The sequence below is a fragment of the Leuresthes tenuis genome, unplaced genomic scaffold (genome assembly GCF_036924035.1).
Source record: "Leuresthes tenuis unplaced genomic scaffold, fLeuTen1.0.hap1 SCAF_8, whole genome shotgun sequence".
NCBI classification, from domain to species: Eukaryota; Metazoa; Chordata; class Actinopteri; order Atheriniformes; family Atherinopsidae; genus Leuresthes; species Leuresthes tenuis.
In genome coordinates, this window is record NW_027325362.1 from 33,015,410 (window position 1) to 33,036,317 (window position 20,908).

Consider the following 20,908-nt stretch of genomic DNA (forward strand, 5'->3'; position numbering starts at 1 on the left):
TATAGGATTTTAAGCCTAATTTCTTTTGAGGACAAATGGCTCAGATCTGCAGTTCATGAAGTGGCCATCAATTGTTATATGTGAATGTTTCAAAAACATGATTTTTAGAGGCTCATAGCAAGGTTCAACCCTCTGACAGAATATCTAGCACATTTAAAATTCTGGAGCAGCTGGAGGAGTCATGAATGAGCCATCAGCAGGAACTACAGTCAGTAAGAGAGCAAGAGACTGGTCAGGTGACATGTTCAGGTGTGAACCCGGAAAGGGAAAATAAGCAAAGAAAACAAACAACATGAAAGAAAGCACAGTGAAGAAACTGTGGTCTACACAGGGCACTAAGCAGAAATGTAATAAAACATCGATGAGAAAACCCCTGCTTCCAGCATACAATATTATGACAGATTCCATAGAAACGCAGACAAATTTAAATCTAAATCTAACAACCACATGAACAAAACAGACTGAATCTCCAGAAGCTGCTCGATTTGTGTTTATTATGACGTCAAAGACAATGTGAAAGACCTGCCTTTGTGACAGCTGCAACTTTTTGACTAAGTCAGACAAGTTGGGAGTTTAGTCTGACAAAATGTCTCGCAAATTTAGGCCCTTGCAACAGATCAGGGGGCTGTTTCACAAAGCAGGTTCAACAAACTCTGAGTCTAATCCTGAACTCTGAGTTGATCTACTCTGAGATAGAAACTTCTGGTTCCAGAAGTCAGTTTAGTCAACTCTGAGTAGTTTCACGTGGAGTTAAGTGCATGCAACTATAAAAAGCCAGCATCAATGGAGCCCCGATTGGATGAGTCACCATGGCAACGGGGAAGAGGAGGGCTACGCTTTTCACCAACCTCCAATTGGAAATCTGAATGCGCTCATACGGCGAGTTTCAACACGTTTTCAGAAAGAAGTTCAACACGTTGCAGCTGCAAAAGAGACGGAGACGGCGTGGGAGAACGTTGCTGCTCGGGTCAGTGCCTAAGTTTAAATGTAGTCCTTTGCAATCACAACAATATTACAGGGGAAACTGCTTGAATGGTAGCCTGTTCATTTATTTCATTTAGGTGCAATACCACAGGGGAGAGGCGAACTGAGCAGCAGCTTAAGATGAAATATAAAAACATTGTTGAAACAGGTCAGACCTCGGCATGGAGGCACCTCATTTTGATCATGTTTTACACTGTAAAGTAAATATTAAGTGGCTATTTGACTGTGCAGCTATCCCAACATAATGCTGTTTTCACACACATAAATGTCTTCATCTATATCATGTTCTGTTAAATAATTAAGCCTATTTAAACTAATACAAACTTCGACTCAGCCAACAGAAAGAAGGCAGATGCCTGTAAACGGGTGGTGTCCCAGCACCGCCACCTCAGGCAGTGGAGCTGGCCCTAAATCAGAAAGCCAGTGGCTGAGGGGATTCCTGGAGGCAGCTCATCCTCTGAGTCCACCCCCCAAGACACAAGTGCAGTTATAAACTGTAATAGGCCTATAGATATCTTTTTTAAAGCCTTTTCATACAAATGTTTGTCCTTTATGTTTTTTTCTTTTGTAGCCAAAACTCGCCTGCTGAATGAATGAATGAATGAATGAATGAATGAATGAATGAATGAATGAATGAATCAATCAATCAATCAATCAATCAATCAATCAAATAAATGGCATGTCTGGCTGAAAGAGGGCGGAGACAGAGAGAAACTCTAGGTTCATTGTGAAAAAGCTGGTCCCGACCAGGAGGCCGTGCAGTGTGAAAAGAAACAGAAAAGAGCTTCAGAAACAAGATTCCGTTCCACTCCATAATAATATGCATACTCCCAATTGTCGGAAAGTAAGTCGTTTGGCGCATGTAACGCCGCAAGAGGCGCGTAGTGAAGCCGTTTCTGTCGCACTAGCTTCATGACTGCGCCTTGATATTTTCACCGCAAAATTAGAGCGTATGTTTATCGGCAGTTGCTCGGCGTGACGTAAAGACCAACTGGACCAATACGGCCTCGGCTTTTCGTCAACACAGATGAAAAGATGGCATCCTCCACGACGAGCAGCGGCAAAGAAGGTGCTGAAAGTTGGAAAAAAACGGGGGGAAGAACAGTGTTATATGCTTGTAGCGTCAGTGAAGGGCGAGCATTTAAATGTTTTCTCAGAGACACGGTGGAATACCTACAAAAATTGCCTCGAAAGTTTGCTTTCTTTGGATGGTGTCTATAGGGATGTTGCTAACACTTACCAAAACTGCCTGGATATCAACTTTGAAAACACCCCCGTGGGTGCCGCTTATCACCCGACGTGTTATAGCAGCCATACAGACAAAAATGCAATCTCAAAGGCAGGCAGAAGGCTCGCCTGGGAGGTTGAGAGGAGAGATGTGGCGAGTGTGTCCCAGAGTGAAGTTCTCCCGTCGACGAACCCCAGTCCAACCAAAAAACTTCGCTCCAGGTCCAGTCTGCCTGTTACAAGTTCTGGCTCTGTGCTTCCTGCGATCTGCATCATTTGCAAGAAAGCTGACAAGTACCTCACCAAAGCGGGCAAACGGCAGAAGGTCAATCTAACAAAAGCCGGAACGCTAACAGCAGGTAAGGCATTACTCAGCTGTGTGTTTGCACGTGGGGGATGGTAATGAGATTTTAACAGAGTTTAGGTGTTTTGTCACATCACCTCCTATACTTTCACAAACTGAACATACCTGCTGTAAGGCCATGTGATGTCATGTTTTTGTGCAAATACTTTAGATAAGTATTATCATGGAAGTTTATCAAAATTCGGCTCACTTCAGGCAGACAAATTACTCTTAATCTATCAACACAGTGTGATTGTTCAACATTAAACAGCCATATCAAGTTGAATAGAACATAGAATAACTATGCATCACATCAGTGAAGCCCCTTACACACACACACACACACACACACACACACACACACACATGGTTACCAGTCTAATTGTTCTCCTTTGTTATTTCAGGGCAGGTTGCATGAGGCTGCTGAATTGGAAGGATCATAGCATCCTACTGCATATTAAGGAGAAGGATTGTGTGGCTCTCGAGGTGCAGTACCACTGTTGCTGTTACCAACAGTACACCCACTTTTTGACTCAACCGTCAAGACGAGAGTCACGAGACACAGAACGGCAAGTTAATTTTTATTCTATTTTGAATAGGACACACAATGAATGAAGCATTCTATACTTTCCTCCTCTGTTATATGTATTATCATTGCACAACAGTGCATATAAACCATAACCATATTCTCTCATCTTATTTGTGTTTTTAGAAATGAGCCAGCATGCGTCTCAAGTTACCAGTTGTTATGCGAGAAGGTCATCCACCAAAGTCCTATGATCAACCAAGAGGTGCTTGGAATGACCAGTCTGAGGAAGGCCTTCACAGAGACGGTGCAGTCGAATGAGGGCCTTGATGCCACAAATTACAGGTACCTGCAATGCCGATGTATCAAGTTATAGCTTGTGCAAAGCCAGTATGATAAGCTTTTACTTAGTATGTATCTATTTATTTATTTTGCTTTTACTTTGATATATTAAATTTTTCATTAATAACAATGCTTTTTATCTTACCTCTTTTTAGTTTTATGCATTTCATCATTTTTGTGTATTTTCCAGTGTTCCTCTGTGCTCAGCCACACATTAATCTGAATGGATGTGTGCATGCATGTACTTGTGATGATGAAGATGTGATGTTGGAGACGGGGGTGGGGTTGATGGGCTAGTCTTTTTAATGCTTTTTAGAATCTGTAAAGCACTTTGTGCTATATTTTATTGTATGAAAAGTGCTTGATTAAAAAAGTAATTTGATAATGCTCACGAGACAATTTGTAGTCTTTTTGTATCCATAGAAAGCCTCAGCTTGTCAAAGCAGCAGATGTGTGTTGTTTTAGATGTCCTGTGTTGTGTTACGTGTCCTGTGAGGTTCTAGTAATGTGTTGCTTGATTACTTTCAGTGTGTATTTATGGAAGTGATTATTGTCTGTAGCAAGGCAGTTCAGTAATGTCTAATTTCTTTTTTTTATTGTGTGTTTTAGGCAGGATTTACTGAAACGATGTCTGTGTCAGGACTTTCCCCCCCAAGCTTGTTTTCTACCCTCCCACTAAAAGGAACATCAGTGAGATGGTGTTTGCTGAAACAATGTCCACTGATAAGCTTATAGATAAGCTTATAGCTTATAGACATGCTGCCACCACCCAGTCCAGACGGAAAGCGAGCCTGATACCAACAACAGCTGAGTGTCAACACACCAGGCGACGTAAGGACATTGTATGCAGCAGCATTGTTTTTGAAAAGATTGATTATTGACTATCCTCCACTTCAGAAGATTTAGATATCAATGAAGCACAGAATGCTTTTCCGCTCGAACTATATAATCTTATGAGCTGGATTGTAGGGGCCACTGAGGAGCCAACATTGGATCACATAGTGATCTGCTGCTGCTGAGGACTTACATTTTAAGGTAAATGGACTTGTACTTGTATAGCGCTTTTCTAGTCTAACTGACCACTCAAAGCGCTTCACGCCACTCACACACATTCATACAGCAACTACAACTACTTAACTATCCATTCTAATCATTCATACACATTCATACCCCAGTGATACACTGGGAGGCAACGTGGGGTTCAGTGTCTTGCCCAAGGACTCTTCGACATGTAGCCCAGGGAAGCCAGAGTCGAACCACCGACCTTCGAACCACCCAGCCGCCCCCAAGGTGCTGTCCATTTGTCAGGACACTGTGTACCTTGCCTCCAAGGGCCGCAAGCTGCCATAATGAGATCCTCACTCAAGCCAAAAATGTGTGCTCCATCACCAGGTGGACATGGGTGGCACTTTGATGACAAAACTTTAAATGTCACATGGATGACACAAAACCCTGCCCCCGACAGTGTTTTACATGCCATCCAAGGAAAGGAAAGGCTGTAAGGAAAGTGCCTGTGAGACTGCCAGGTGCTCCTGTTTCTCAGCGCAGATCTATGTCAGTGTATCAAATGCAAGAATGTGAGAGAGCTGGAGAGAGATGACTGTCCAGACACAGACAGTGAGGATTAGGTCTCCATCATGGAACTGTGTGTGTTTGTACATTTGTAAATATACTTTTGGTTTTTTTTTGTATGTCGTATTATTATTATTTTTTTTTGTAAATTTTTTTGTTTTTTTTTACTATTGTATATTTTTTTTTAAATCTGCTCTGTACACTTTGCTGTCGCAACACTGAACATTTCCCCATTGTGGGATGAAAAAAGGGAATCTTATTCTTATTAATCTTATCTTTTAATATCTTGTATTTGAAGAACAATATTTGTTTCCAAATTATAAATGTGTGCTGCTGCAGTCTTATGTCAACTTTTTTGAATAAAGATTATTTTAATTGTGTCTCTGTTTCAATTGCTTACATGAATGACTGGAAAAGGGAAAAATAAGATTTCTTCATTATTGTGAACAAGCAAAGTCTGTAGACAATCACAATTTCATTGGACATAAACTGATGTTAGAGGAGGGTGGGGTTACATTTCTGCATACATCTAAAGGCATCACACATTTTAAAAGAGCCAATTAAATATACCCAAATGACATTAGCTCTGGCATTGATAAGGAAGCCCATTTCATATTAAGTTAAGCCAGTGGAGGATGGGGGGTGATTATCTGCATCATATATAATGAAATACTTAGAATATACAAAACATTTTATATGGAAATATGTACATATTTTAAAATTATATTTGTTGGTTCCTCCTAACACTCAAATAGCTGGAAGAAATCTAAAATGCAAGCCAAACTAAGACTGGGGTCTCAGGAGGATAATGTGTCATGCTATAAGACGTTTTTCGTCACTAAACCCTATTTTTCTTGATTGTTGATACTTTATCATCATGTTTTGGCAAAATTACACACCGATGCAACATTCATTTTAGTGACCCCATACTGGCATAACCGGGTGTCATTACCGCTGACATAAATAACAATTTTAGCGTATCTGTGTTTGTCCTTAGCCAGCATTTTGAAATGTTTTTTAATAGGTTACGTTTAATAGATTTAATTTGCCCGCTCTAGTCCCTGGAATACATTTGTCTATGGTCGCCATAGTTGCCAAGTCCACTTATTATAAGCGACTTTGGGGCTTGTCAATCTCGTTAGTGGCTGGGTTTTTGGGCTTGTTTTCTAAAGTGTAGTCGCTTAGTTGGGATTGCTTTGCTGCCTCTCTCCCAGCTCTCCAGTGTCCACAACAACGAGACACACAAACACTACAACATGATAGTTTGTCCTTTTCCATGACCCGTCCACAACCCCTTTTCCTTGTAATTGCCCACACCCACACTCTCATGCAGAGTGAGTGACGATGAGCGAGAAAAGGGGGAAAAATATGAAAGGAATATGGTAAAGAGTGTGAGAAAGACTTCAACTCTGTAAATGTGAGATAGGTGCTCACCAGGCTAATTTAATACTGCTGGAACAGAAAAGAACAAAAAACTCTGCTCCTTCCTCGTCCAAGAGGCTTACAGAGATTGGTTTCATATCCTCAAAACCAAATGCCAAGACAAGCAAATGAGTAAATGAGTAAAATCAGTTACGTAGCCTGCCAGTGCCACACATCAATCAGTTCTGTGGATAATCTAGGTGAACTAATTGGATCTGCCATCCTCAACTGACACAGAAATCAAAATGCACCCGACCAAATGCACTGCATTGATAAATCATTCAGTTGCCCCGTGCAAGTCATTCAAAGTTTTTGTTTATTGTCAATTTGCTTTTATTTATGCCTAATATATATGTACTTTTCTTTTTTTTTCTTATCAAAGTTTTAAAAATTAAGTTATTCAAAGTGTTTATGAGGACTGTGTTTACTGTTAATTTACTGAAAATAAAAAGAAATGTTTGTATTTATACAGTTATCAAGAGGCCTCTCTTTACATGATGTGGCAGGTCAGCTGTTGGCCTGTTTTTGCCTTGTTTTGGGCTTGTTTTCTTGGAGCTTCTTTCTTGTTTCTATTGCGAGATCTGGCAACACTGATGGTCGCTGGTGTCTCTAATGCCACGTTTCTGACTATAGAGCTGCCTCCTCAGTGGGTTTGTCCCTGATTGGGAAAATGTATTCGAAACACGGACAGCTTGGTGGTGAACCATGGGCTGACTTTGGGGCTATGTGTCCTCTTCTCAACCATCACCCAGCCAGCCTGTGGTAAACTGGGGACAAGTTGACTGGATTAGCCACGCTAGGTGGACGCGAGAGGCGGTTGGCATGGCCGGACTGTGAATGGACAGGAGATAGCAGAAAGAAGTGACGGATCAGGAAATGAGTTAGGAATGGAGCAAAGTGGTGGGAGAAGTGAAAGTTGGAGTGAAGTGAAAACGGGGAATGTTAGGCGAAAATGCAAGAAAGTGATGCAGAATAGAAAGAGTTCAATGTCAGAAAAAAACAGATAATGAGCAAGTGAGAAGGGATGAGGAAGAGCATACAGTAATCATCAGACTGGAAAAAGAAGGTGCCTCATTCAGTGAATGGAACCCGGTACTACTTATCAAGGGGATGAACAGTCTAGTGGGAAAGATAAAAAATGCGAAAGTTCTGCGCAGTGGACCACTGTTGATTTTTTGAAAAGATAGTGTTCAACTAGAGGAAGAGATGAAACTGAATAAGATCGAGGGGAAGAAAGTTAAAGCAATGATCGCTAAGGCTGGGGGTCTCACTCGAGTATTGATTTTTGGGATTCCCCTTGGTGTCTCTACTGAACAGATAAAAGAAAATGTGAAAAATGAAAGAGTGACAGAAATCAGATGCCTGAAAACTACTTGTGAGGTCCAAAGTGTGACAGTCTATCAGTGTTGCTAACATTTGAAGAGGATCTTACCCTGATAAAATGTATTTGATATTTGATATATTCAATTCAATTCAGTTTTATTATATAGCACCAAATTACAACAAATGTCATCTCAAGGCACTTAAATATTATAGTCCAATTCAACCCAATTGGATTTCAATTAATTCTAATCATAATCCAATGAAATCCAGTTAATTAATTTCAAAATAATCCAGTTCATTCAGGTAGAGACAATTCAAAAATAATATCCTAGCTAAGGAAACCAACAGATTGCACCGAAACTTGTCTTCAGTCCAATCTCCCGTCCTGAGCGTGCCTGAGGCAACTGTGGAAAGGATCGACTCCCTTTTAACAGTGTTATAATTGGCTTTGATCTTAGACATTATAAATTCATATTCTGTATTTTCCTAAATAACCTATGTTCCAAGCTGGTACTTTTCCACTTTGCTCATACTGCACTACAGATGACCTTAAATGGTCAAAGACCTTAGAAGGACATAAACAACTGGGTCAGACAAAACATCTCTATTAGGGCAGATAGGTCTGGTACATTAGATCCACGCCTAAAACAGCACTCACACATACACACACATTGTTTATCACATCCAAAGAACACAACAAGGACAGCAGCTGGCCTGAGCACGTCACCCAAAACTGGCCAATTATACTCTGACAAGTGTGAAAACAACTTCTGTGAGATAAAGCTGAATATAAATATGACAAGTTTCCGGATAACGGGGCTCGGCCTGACGGATTTCCTGCGGGAGCTCTGGCACTCCGAGTCCAGCGCTGTAATATACTTTACATGTGACCACTAATAAATACTTTTTTAATAAACGATTTCTCCAGCTTGTTCTTGAGCTTCCAATGAAAAAACCGGGCTAACAACAGGAAGAAGCCTCTGGCAGAACCAGACTCAGGAAGGGTGGCCATCCGCCTCGACCAGCTGGGGTTTGAGAAGACAGAAAAGAGGGAAAAGAAGGGGAAAAACACCAAAACACCATTCAAAGGATACCTGTTGGAACAGGGAAACACAAGTTAATAACCACAATAATGTCACATGTACATAAAATCATTTGAGAAATTAAACAGGGGGAAAAAGAGAGCAAAGTGAGGAAAGGTGTGACAGATGAGGTCTCCCAGCAGTCTAAGCCTATAGCAGCTTAACTATGGGATGTTTCAGGATTACCTGAGGCATCCCTAACTATAAGCTTTATCAAAAAGGAAAGTTTTAAGCCTAATCTTAAAAGTGGAAAGGGTGTCTGCTTCCCGGACATTTACTGGCAGCTTATTCCACAGGGAGGGGCCTGATAACTGAAGGCTCCACCTCCCATTCTACTTTTAGAAACTCTGGGAACAACAAGTAAACCTGCAGCCTGAGAGCAAAGTGCTCTGTTGGGGAAATATCCAACTATGAGTTCTTTAAGATATGATGGAGCTCGGTCATTAAGAGCTTTATATGTGAGGAGAAGAATCTTAAATTCTATTCTGAATTTAACAGGGAGCCAATGAAGAGAAGCTAAAACTGGAGAAACATGATCTCTCCTGTTAGTTCTCATCAGAACTCTGGCTGCAGCATTTTGGATAAGCTGGAGGTTTTTCAGAGAATATGTGGGACAGCCCAATAATGAGGAATTACAGTAGTCCAATCCTGAAGTAACAAATGCATGAACTAGTTTCTCTGCATCACCCTGAGACAGGATGTTCCTGATTTTAGCAATATTACGAAGGTGAAAGAAGGCAGTCCTAGAAACCAGTGTTATATGTTCGTCAAATGATAAATTTTGGTCAAAAGTAACTCCAAGGTTCCTCACTGTAGAACTAGAAGACAAGGAAATACCATCTAGAGTAACTATATAACTAGACAATTTCTCCCTGAAGCGCTCAGGTCCAAAGAAAATAACTTCAGTTTTGTCTGAATTTAGAAGCAGACAGTTCTGAGTCATCCAGGTCTTTATGTCTTTCAGACAGTCTTATAGTCTGATCAACCTATTGATTTCATCTGGTTTCATAGATAAGTACAGCTGAGTATCATCAGCATAGCAATGGAAATTTATGCCATGCTGCATGTATAAAGTAAAAAGAATTGGTCCAAGCACAGAACCCTGAGGAACTCCATGACTTACTCCAATGTGTGAGGAAGATTCTTCATTTACAAGAACAAACTGGAATCTATCAGATAAATATGACTTAAACCAGCCTAATGCAGTTCCTTTAATCCCAATAACATGTTCAAGTCTCTGTAACAGAATGCTGTGATCGATCGTATCAAATGCAGCACTGAGATCCAACAGGACAAGCACAGAAACAAGTCCGCTATCAGAGGCTAAGAGGAGATCATTGGTAACTTTCACCAGTGCTGTTTCTGTGCTATGATGCACTCTGAATCCTGACTGAAACCCATCAAACAGATTATTTCTATGTAAATGATCACAAAGTTGAGCTGCAACTATTTTTTCAAGAACTTTAGACATAAAAAGGGAGATTGGATATAGGTCAATAATTAGCCAACACTTCTGAATCAAGAGTAGGTTTTTTAAGCAAAGGTTTAATTACAACAACCTTAAAAGTCTGAGGTACATATCCTGTCAACAAAGACCGATTGATCAAATCCAATATGGAAGTGTCAATTAAGGGGAAAACCTCCTTGGACAGTCTGGTTGGGATTGGGTCTAACATACAAGTTGATGGTTTAGAAGAGACTATTGCTGTTGTTAGCTCAGAGAGATCAACTGGGCAGAAGCTGTCTAAATACAAATCAGGTTCGAAAGATACTTCTAAAGCTGCTCTACTTGATGATACATCAGTGATAATAGTGGGAAGGATTCCATCAATCTTCTCTCTGATAGAAACAATTTTATTGATAAAGAATCTCATGAAATCCTCACTGCTGAGAGTTAAAGGAATACATGGCTCAACAGAGCTTGGACTCTTTGTCAGCCTGGCAACAGTGCTGAAAAGAAACCTGGGATTATTCTTATTCTCTTCTATCAATGATGAATAATAAGCAGTTCTAGCTTTACGAAGGGCTTTCTTATATTTTATTAAACTATCTTTCCAGACTAACTGAGACTCTTCTAAATTAGAGGAACGCCACTGTCTCTCCAGCTTTCTTGCAGTCTACTTTAAAGCAGCTGTGAATTATACCAAGGAGCCAACCTCTTCTGACTGATTACCTTCCTTTTCAGAGGAGCAACATTGTCCAGTGTTGTACACATTGAAGCTATAGTGCTGTCAACAAGAGAGTCAAGTTCGACTGGAGTAAAATTTAGGTAGCCGTCCTCTGTCATATCAGCACATGGCAGTGAAGAAAAGGATGATGAAATCAACTCTTTAAATCTGGTTACAGCATTCTCTGATAGACACCTTCTATATGTAAAATTCTTCTCAGAAGCTGTATAGTCAAGTAATGTAAATTCAAAAGTTATTAAAAAATGGTCAGACAAGACAGGATTATGAGAGAACACTGTTAACTGTTCACTCTCAATGCCATAAGTCAGCACAAGGTCAAGGGTATGATTAAGGCAGTGAGTAGGTCTGTGAACACTTTGAGAAAATCCAATAGAGTCTAAAATAGAATTAAAGTTAATATTTAGGCTGTCATTTTCAACATCTACATGAATATTAAAGTCACCCACTACAATGACTTTATCTGTACTCAGCACTAACTGGGATAAAAACTCTGAGAATTCAGACAGAAACTCAGAATAAGGGCCAGGTGGACGATACACAACAACAAACACAAGAGGTTTTTGTGATTTCCACTTTGGGAAAAACTGAGAATCAGAGATTCAAAAGAGCTCAAACTAATCTTGGGTCTAGGACTGATTAGTAACCCTGATCTGAAGATAGCTGCCACTCCTCCTCCTCTGCCTGTGGTTCGAGGAACGTGAACATTTAAATAGTCAGAGGGAGTTGATTCATTAATGCTAACATGATCCTCCTCCTGCAGCCAGGTTTCTGTAAGACAAAATATATCAATATGATGATCACAGATCAAATCATTCACTAACAGAGACTTGGAAAGGGGAGATCTAATATTCAGCAAACCACATTTAATAGTTTGATGTTTTTGTTCAGTTTAAGTTTTTGCACAAGAGGATTTGGATTATGATTACAATGAATTGAATTCCAATTGGCTTGAAATCAGCTATATTATTTAAGTGCCTTGAGATGACAATTCTTGTCATTTGGGGCTATATAAATAATTAGAAAAAAGCTGCTCCCCCATTTTATGTCCAAAAACATGAGCAAGGAGGCACATCAGAAAATGAACACATGCAGAACAACTGCAGAGGAGTTTTTTAAGAGGCTGTAGAACTATAAATATGTTTCAGTGAGAATATTTGTTTTATTTTATTGCCAATAAAAGTTGTTGCTGGCTTTTTCATTTGTCTGAACTTTTTTCTCTTTTACGGTATATATTTTAAAGATTTGTGTATGGTCATATTTATTTTACTAGTCTTGTGAATTGTATACTTAATCCAAAATATTTGATTTAGTTCTAAATGAATACATTTTATTTGTGTCAAAGGGCCCGCAATCTTTTCTGTTTACCCATAAGAAATCATCACCTTAAAGTGATGTAATAGGCCAAGCTCTGTGACAGTGTCATTCTTAGAAAAACGGACGGTTGAAACAACCTATTTTAATTGAAATAACTACTACTAATTATTATTATTATTGTAAATATTTTATTGAGTTTAAGATAAACTTGTGGCATACATCAGTCACTTATATCAATGGTTCCCAACCTGGGGTCCGCGCCCCCCCCCCAGAGATTGCCGGGGGTGCGCAGAGCTTTGTCTATTCTGAGGTTGTCAAGTTATTAGGGGTCTAGCAGCGTAGCGCTATATTTAGCAGAAATGCATTTTTTCTCATATCTTTGGACCCGTTTGTCCAAATGTCACAAATGAGGTACCGTTGTAATCACTGGATATAGCCGAGGTCAAGACACCCTATGACGTAATTTGCGCCATCTTGGTTTTTCCGACATTTTGAATGATATCAAAAACCTTCAAAACGCATTACAGGTCACCCAGATTGTCTGATTTCCACGGGACTTGACACATAGAATGTTCAGACCAAGCCTCACAAGAGCTATCATGTGGAATTTTTAAATTTGCTTCCGTTTGCCCGAAGCAGCCAATCGAACTCAGCGCTGACACGCCAAACAGGACGTGATGCCATATCTCTGCAACCGTTTGATCTTTTGACTTCAAGCTTATAACACAGACTCATGACCAAGCCTTTAAGAGGCCCAAGAAGTCTGGTGAACTTCCACCCAGAGGGGGCGCTACAAGTAGCAAACATGCATTTTGCTCATAACTTTGGAGCCGTTGGTTCAAATTGGACAAATGAGGTACCGTTGGAATCCCTGGATGAAGACGAGTTCATCTCAAACACCAAACTTGGTATATGGACTCATGATGCCTTCCTGAGCAGCCGCAGGCTTACCTGCTGTTCTGCTAGACCCCACAATCGCTGCTTGCAGCTATATTTAAAAATATATTTGTGTATATTCAATTTAAAAAAATCCCAGTAATAAACTCAATTTGATAATCAAAAGTCTTTAAAACAATTAAAATACATTTTTCGGCTGCAATTATTTTTTATATATATAGATTACCAACACGTGTGACCTCTGAACTTCCATTCAGTCTCTCGGGACAACCGGCTACGTTACCTGGTTGATTGTTTAGCATCACACAAAATGTCGGGGAAACGAAAAAATGATATGTCCTCGGTATCAAAAAAGAAATGTGTTACAAAAACAAGGCAATATCAGGACAGTTACCTCGATTTGGGTTTTATGGTAGGCCAGGACACATTTCGGCCAGAATGTGTCATTTGTGGTGAGAAGCTAGCTAATGACAGCATGAAGCCAAGCAAACTCAAACGACACCAGGAGACGAAACACCCCGAGACTGCTGGAGAAAGTCGGGAATATTTTGAGAGGAAGAAGAAGCTAGCACTATCAAGAAGATCTACGGACATTAGAAGAGCTTTTGAAAGAGCAGGTAGTGATTTACACAGAGCCACAGGGGCATCATTTGAGTGTTCACTATTAATTGCCAAGGCTAAAAAGCCACACAGAACAGCTTATCAAGCCCGCCTGCCTGAAAACTGTGGAGCGGCTGTGTGGACCACAGGTGGCTGAAAAAGTGAGAACTGTCCCACTATCTGACAACACTGTCAAAGACAGAATTGATAAAATGGCGAACAACTGCCAAAACCAGCTGTATGAAAAGCTTAAGACTTCTCACTTCGCCATTCAACTGGATGAAACGACAACGGTGGCAGAGGAGTCCGTGCTCATCCTGTATGTCCAGGATACTGAAGGTGGGGACTTGAAACAAGACATTCTTATGTCTACAAACTTAACAAGGACAACAACAGGCCAGGATATATTTTTAGCTGTGGACACATATTTCTCATCGCACAGTCTGCCTTACGAAGACCTGGTCGCGTGTTGCACTGACGGGTCGCAGCGATGATGGGCAAAAACAAGGGATTTAACACCCGCCTGAAGGAAAAAGCCCCGAGGTGCGCGATTTTTCACTGCATGCTGCATCGCCATGCATTGGCCAGTAAAAAACTTTCTGAAGACCTCAGCAACACCCTGTCAACTGTTGTTAAAGTGGTAAATTTAATTAAAGCTCGCCTACATACAACTTTAATAAGCCATTTGTCACAAACTACAAACAACCCTGAAATGATTTCTAGAAAAACAAAACCACAGATCAGGGTTCCAAACTAGAATATGCTGTCGGCATCACAAAATAAAATCCTTGAATTGCTGCTGTTGTTGCATGGACTTCAACACAAACTATAAAACATTTAGTGCAAGAAAGTGCAACTCTCAAATATACTTTTACAAAGCCATATGAACAAGCAAAATAACCCAGCATTGCAAGCTCTTCACAAGTGGAAATAAAGGTATCAAAACTCAGTGAGTACAGACTCACATAAAGCTTCCCCAGTATGACTTTCAATGGGTAGAAACTTCAGAAAGCGTTCCTGAGAGTGTCCTTCAGGTGACACATATCTCAACACAAATGTAAGCTGATCAACATGTGCCACATCTGGCGTGGAGTCAACAGTGATTGAGAAGTATTTCGCCATTTTTACTTCACTGACTATTTCTGATAAAACACGATCCCCCATCAGCTGAATAAACTCCTCGCATGTTTTGGAAAAAAGATATGAGGGGGTCCCTGCACCTGCATTTCCATATTTCTCTATGTGAGACTTCAGAAAGGGATCAAACTCGCTGAATAATTCCAGAATACCCAGATAATTCCCATTATCAGTTCGGCCAAAGATGTCACTGGATCCTCTAAGAGCCAGACCTCTCTCTGCCAAAAACTTGACAACGGACACAACTCTTCTCAAAACTTCTGTCCAATATGCACACTCCGACTCAAATTGTTTCTGCAGTTCTGTGTCTATCCTTCCGCTGGCTGTTGCAAGTGTAATATATGGCAGCATTGCTTTTCTGTGATGCTCGCTGTTTTCGTGCTCTTTCATGCGTTCGGATGCGTGCTTCCAGTCACTGTAACCCGTTTCAAAGCATGACTGACTTTTAGCATCACTGAAAATGCTACACGCAAAGCAAAACACAGTTCCGGTGGATGGAGAGTAAAGCAGCCACTGTCATTGGATGTACTCACCATTTCCGCTCACCATTGCTTGCGTTTAAAGTGCGATCCGGAAAAGAGCCGCTTCTGATGTTTGTACGTGAAAGCTAGCATTCATATTTTGACAGCTCCCCGGTCCTCGCTCAGCCCAGTAAGCCCGCGCGGACTTCACTTTCCCCCCACTTTTGCCCCAATGCGCAGGATCAGTACTGTACGCATTATCCGTGGTCATGGTTACGTCCGCCGCGGTGTATGAACGAGTGTATGAATGGTTAGAAAGCACGTAGTTATGTGTAGACTTAAGACATGCTGTATGAGTGCGTGTGAATGGGTGAATGTGGCATGTAGTGTTAGAAGCGCTTTGAGTGGTCAGTTAGACTAGAAAAGCGCTTTACAAGTACAGTCCATTTACCATTCACAAAAATACCAAACAGCATCTGGGGCCCCCAAAGCGCCGGGGCCCTGGGCTAGAGCCCCGGTAAGCCCCTGCTAAAGTCCGGCGGTGGAGATGGTTGTCGCGTGGACGAGTGCTTGTGCGTTTTATGGAATTGCAAGAAAAAATAAAAGAATTCTTGCAACATCACAACCAACCACTGTGTGAACAGCTGACTGATGCGTTTTGGATCAAAGCGGCCTACCTGGCAGACACATTCACACTGTACAATGAGACGAACAAGCGGATGCAGGGACCCGAATCAAACGTCATGCAGTGCAAAGACGCTCTGGATGTTTTTATGCGCAAACTGGAGTACAGAGCTGCAAAAAATGTCAAATGGGGACTTGCAGCATTTTCCACTTCTGCTGAAGCAGTCTGTTGGCACCGTCAGTGCGTCTTTACTTACAGAGTTCACTCGGCACATGAAGCTGCTCAGTGAGGAGGTTAAGAGCCGCTTTGCCCACATCGACGACTATTTGTCAAAAGAAATGTGGGTGATGAATCCCTACATTTCCAGCATTGAGGATGTGGCGTACCTCGGCTGTGAAGATGAACCTTCAAGCTGATTCTGTGTCAAAAAAATATTTCCAGGACAACGGATACAAACGGTTTTGGATCGGCAAAGGACACACTGTCGCTCCCACCCTGGCCAAACACGCAGTAACAAAGGTTATTCTCCCATTTAGTACTACCTACCTGTCTGAGACAGCCTTCAGTGCCCTTGTAACAATAAAAACAAAAGCCCGGAACAGACTCGATGTCCACCAGGACTTTAGGCTGGCTGTCACAACCATCACACCTGACGTGGCATCCCTGGTCAGAGGTATGCAAGCCCAAGGTGGCCATTAGTTTATGAACAGACTGACACAGAGTAAAGAAACGAAATAATAATAAAAAAAAAAATGTTTATTGTTATGGATGTTAGTTATTGTAATGGTTGTACATAAACAGCAGTGCAGTTGGGTCAGAAACTGTCACAGATCTCCTGTTTCAGTTAATTGTCTTAAGCAGATCAGAGATTTATGGCTGATAGATCTCTGAAAACAATTTTTTTCTAACATGCTAACAAGTTATTTGTGACAGAAGGGAAAAAAACTGTATGCTGATCTGATGTATATCTGACTGTTTCATTTGTGATAAAAATAGGTCTACTCTGTATGGCAGGAAGAAAGTTCATGTTCAAACGGTAAAGTTTAAATGTTGAAGTTTAAATACTCTCTTGAAAAGAGACATTTTTATGTCCTTGCAGTTGTTGTTTTTTGTGTATGACACACTTGATGACTTAAAATGATTGTAGAACAAAGGGAATAGCTGTTTTTTTGTAAATAAATGACTTGATAACTTCATTCTTTTGATGCATTTGTGCAGACAGGGGTCGCAGCCGGGAGAGGAAGGTGTGGTCTTGCTTGTCTTGGACACAGGCAGGGGGGGGTTTAAGAAAAAAAGGTTGGGAACAACTGACTTATATCACATAAAGCAGTTTTATTTTGAAAAGCAACCGGATTTTCTTGCGTTTCATAAGTCTAACTTCCTGTCTGCGTCATCTGCGCCGAAACAAAAGCTTAAATCAGATGGAGCAAAAAAAAAATCCAGAGCAGCATATCGTCATATTTTACAGGACCACAACAAAAAATTCAGAGAAAAAATATAACAGAAGATGCAACAAGCTCTGACATTGCTGATCGGATGGCGGACAGCAGCATCTCCCTGGCTGAGGAGAGCTCCCAGGCCGAGGGGTCACTTCCTAATCCCTCGCCCCCCAAACTATGGTTGGGGGCTGCATTGAGCCGGGTCGCTTTGCAAAATGGCGAGAGGGTCAAGTGCGTCATCAGAGCAGACTGTTTTCATAGTCTGACCTATAGTCTACCCGATTAACCATTTAAAAAATGGTTAATAAAATTTAAAAAATAAAATTTTAATTCTTTCACGATATCAGTTCAACAGAAAACATGAAATACCACAATGTGCTGTCAAGATGGTTATTTTTAACCATTAACCATTTTTTAAATGGTTAATGATGTCATTAACCATTTTTTATGCAGTGGTTAAGTTCACGTTCAAAATAGGCCTACGTTATGTGGCCTAAGCGGAATCTACACAAGAATCAACAGTTTTCACGTGTTCACACTGTTGTGTGGTCATTTTTCTGAATAAAATGTTTCTCAAAATGATCTCCCCCCTCTGTTTTTTTCACACATCCCACCACGCACATACCATGATCACTAAAGGAGACAGAGTAGTAACTGAACATCTGACTCACAGAACAAGAGAAAGGATGAGATGGTGGGGGAGAACTGGCAGCCATGCTATTCTAGAGAACCAAACACACCACTAGAAAAGTGAAAACATGTCGAACATCGATATAAATGGGTGCGAGAATAAAGCAAATAGTGTGTAATCGGGGTATATAATCCAAAAGTATATGTCATAATCCAAGAGAAGCAAGAAGTCCCAAAGAACAGAAAGGAAGTGAGTCAATACGTCTTACTGCAAAGGTCAGCACGCACCACCAATTTTTTAAAGGATCAGGAGCATAACTGACCCAGTCAGTGTTCGAATGATTCAAGGTAAGAGCCAATACTTACTGCATTTACATGCAGCAGTGATTTGATCCCCGGTGGCATTATGTGGGCATGTTAGTCTGCTTTGAGAAAATCCATTTCAAACAGTTTTGGTCAGGCCAACATATTTAAATGTCTGATTTTGGTTGTACCAACCATAATTTGATTTGAGTGAGTTTGTATTTAGTCTTGCTGAAATTGCGAATCATTTTGTCAGAGATGTGAAAATGTGTTCATCAATGTTCAGATGGAAATCTTCAGCTAGAATCTGAATACTTCATAATGATTATTGACTTTGAGCTGCTCTGCATTAGTTGATCAATACAGTATGCCCATCACTTCCAAGGTGACAAAAAATAGTTTGGAACCTTCAGACCTGGTTGAGGAAAGACAAATATTTCACCAGCCACTCATCATAATTGACAACACTGCACACCCTCTATACAACATACTCATTACATAATGAGTGTCTTTATCAGAAGCTCGTCAGCTCCACTGCAGAAAGGACAGGTACAGGAGGTCATTCCTGCCTGCTGCAATGACCTTTTACAGCAGCTGTGTGTGCATACAGAACAACATTCCAACTGTTGATCTTATCCTAAATGAAACAATATTTCAGTTATCGTGTTTGAACTGTATGTAGGATATTCCTTTTACATTCCAGTTTTAGCGTTCTAGAGAATAGTGAGTATGTGTAAGCATCGTCTGTCACGTCCACATTACTTCCCCCCCAACAGCATTGTGACATCTGTGCTCATCTGCTAAAAATTCAGAATATTTTGGCTCAGATACACAGATGCAGATGAATAACTATTCACAAACAACAAATGCCCCCTCCATAATCCATAAGTGGGACAATTGAATGGAAAATGATTCTAGACATTTGGCTTCATAAATATAAATGTAAATATGTAAATATGTACTGATTTTTTTTTTTGGGCACCCATATTTCTGGAAAAAATATAATTAATATCAGGGTTAGTTGAATACATGTTAGCAACTGCTACAGCATTACCGTACATTGTCTAATAATGCATCAAACATATTGGATGCATTATTAGTCAATAATTAATCTCTTGATTTTCTTTAGGACTGTTTACGACAATGAGCAGACATGGCTCTGGTATAAAGCTGTTGTCCATGAAATGGAGTGCAGACACTATCTCATGTAAAATGAAAAAAACTGAATGAAAAGTGTGTAATGCATAGCTGGAACCTAACCAAGGTCAGAACTTGCATACTGCTAGCCATCTTCTTCTTTCAACCCAAACTCTGCTCTGAGGTCAGTCAGAGGGTTGCTGCTGCCTTTGTCAGCATTAGAAAAACACCCCAAGTTGAAGCATCCCACCCCATCCCAGCAAAGTAAAGACTAGTATTACTACTACTACGATCACAACAACAATAAGAACACCATTTCTAGTAAAAGGCAATAGAAATGTGTCAGCATGGTGTTCTTCATTCTTCATTTGTCCTGAATAACAGAAAAGCACCTGAAACTTTGGGTTATGAGCGCCCCCCCGGTTTGTCAAATTTGGTTGAGCCCATCACAACCAAGATGGCTGCCTGAGTTGTGAAGCACCGAAGTTCACTTTTAGATCAAATTCTGAAGCTTGACACCCTCCTCTACTTTGGTCAGATTGTTGTCTGCTAAGCACAAATATCGGTAAGTGCGTCATGGCTGTCAATTGTCTTAAGTAGGGATAATGTGTCAAAGTTGTGTCCAACATCTTGAGCGGCTGCGATAGCCTCTGTCTCTTCAGCTAGCAGTGGGCTCCAGTTATCCCAGCGGTGACAAGACTGAGCTTTGTCCTGTGAATCATTCCTGCGGACTGAACCACATCTAAATATGCTGTTATCGCAGACGAAGGAGAAAACGAAGAAAAGCTTCAGCTGACAGGTGTTCGTTAGAGGACAGAGACACAGAAAGCTGGCGTTAGCTATCGAATGCTAACATTAGCGGTGGTCGAGTGAGACTACTGTGTTAAGTGAGCTAGCTTTTACGTTTTATTTATTCTTTAAAATCAAAGCCGGAATCCAGGGCAGGCGGCTTGATCTACATTTCAGGGGTATCAATACTTCTGCAGTGCAACCTTTTCGTTTGGCTTTATCTTACATATGTTGTAAGTATGTTTCAGCCATTGAGAGGCTGCATGTCACTGGAGGTAGTGTGTTAACAAAGTCAGGTTTCGGGCTCTGCTCTGTTGTTTTGCTCATTGGTTGCTGGTAGCAGTGTAGCAGTGCACATATGCAATGTCATATGCACATGCATGGTAAGTAGGTTTGATTGCGTGACTGCTAGTTTAATTCCAAATCCATGTTCTTCAGTGAAAGGTTGAAGCAGCCAATGAGGAAGGATGATGTTTGCGCGTGAATTATAGTGGAAAAAATAACACAGGTCTTATCCAATGTGGACCAGACTCACCTCACACTAAAAATCATTAAATTCTCCACAA

The 20,908-nt window shown here is 40.7% G+C and overlaps 1 protein-coding gene across 3 annotated transcripts in view; it reads left to right on the top strand.

Annotated features, from left to right (window-relative positions):
* The first annotated feature begins 20,000 nt into the window (after positions 1 to 20,000).
* Positions 20,001 to 20,908, top strand: part of ndst2a (N-deacetylase/N-sulfotransferase (heparan glucosaminyl) 2a) — a 33,313-nt gene continuing 32,405 nt past the window's right edge. For all 3 annotated transcript variants that reach the window (XM_072391519.1, XM_072391518.1, XM_072391520.1), the window contains exon 1: positions 20,001 to 20,118. The gene's annotated coding sequence lies outside the window, so the exon portion shown is untranslated. The remainder of the gene's footprint in view (positions 20,119 to 20,908) is intronic.